This window comes from Myodes glareolus, chromosome 24 (assembly GCF_982192425.1).
Source record: "Myodes glareolus chromosome 24, mMyoGla1.1, whole genome shotgun sequence".
NCBI classification, from domain to species: Eukaryota; Metazoa; Chordata; class Mammalia; order Rodentia; family Cricetidae; genus Myodes; species Myodes glareolus.
Genome location: NC_142049.1, coordinates 52,088,722 through 52,089,782, shown reverse-complemented (window position 1 = coordinate 52,089,782; position 1,061 = coordinate 52,088,722). Strand labels below are relative to the sequence as shown.

The 1,061-nt window shown below is 40.9% G+C and overlaps 1 pseudogene; it reads right to left on the bottom strand.

Annotated features, from left to right (window-relative positions):
• Nucleotides 1-291: 291 nt before the first annotated feature.
• On the bottom strand, nucleotides 292-663 carry LOC125399604 (thioredoxin domain-containing protein 17 pseudogene; annotated as a pseudogene).
• Nucleotides 664-1,061: the final 398 nt, after the last annotated feature.

The following is a 1,061-nucleotide window of genomic DNA, read 5'->3' as shown; positions in this document are numbered from 1 at the left end:
TTTTAATTCTTTATTGTTTAAATATACACTGATCAATTCAATCAATTCTCTTAAACAAACCAGTAAATCAAGACACAATTGTGATCATCAGTTTTTTCTTTTTCTTTTCTTTCCTTTTTTTAAATATTTATTTATTTATTTATTTATTTATTGAGACGGTCTCTCTGTGTAGCTCTGGCTGTCCTGGAACTAGCTCTGTAGACCAGGCTGTCCTTGAACTCACCAATCTCTGCCTCCCAAATGCTGAAATCAAAAGTGTGCTCTCCCACCACCCAGTGCTATCATCGAATCTTAATGTTCAGAGAATATCATTTTCAGGAGGTTGGGCTGAAGGCACTCAGATTCCATAAGTTTTTGAGGTGTTCCATACTTAAGCAGTGTAGGCACTGGGGTTAATTTCAGTTTTTGTCTGAAGTCATTATTTGGGTCTTTCCAGTGAGATCTGTCTTCCACTTGTCAGTAGATGAACATGCAGTCTTCCGTAACATGCTTCAGCCCCTCTCAAACGACTGGCTCAGCTTCCACGCAATCCGGACACCAGCTCTTCCCTTCGGCATCCTTAGAACCGATGAAGTAGGCGAAAATGGTCTTGCCCTGGTACTCCTTTACAGCCTAGTAGAATTCCTCGAAGCCAGACACGCTCACCTCCATGTAGGTGGCCATGGGTTCAGTCTCGAGAGTTGCTTGGGAGGTGCGCTGGAGTCCTGCCATCTCCCAGGGTATTATTTTTAACTTGGAAAGTGGTGATATTTAGTTTATATTTCTGAAAATCAGTAATGTTAACAGGACAAGTATTTTGCAGGTTCTTTTTTGATTTTTTCCCCTCTCCCCTCTGTTATCTTGTCTTTAATATAAATTGTGGCTTTAAGTCAATTTGGAGGCTCTCGATGCACAGGCAATTTTCTCCATGAGTGATGGTCACGTAGCAGGTAACAGAAGTAGGATGGTGAGCTTAGAAGAAAAGTCTGCAATGTCAGTACTAATGTCAGAACAGACACAATAAGTGCTATGTTACGCTAGACAGACTGCCATTCCTTTACCTTGCAAATGCTTGTACAATA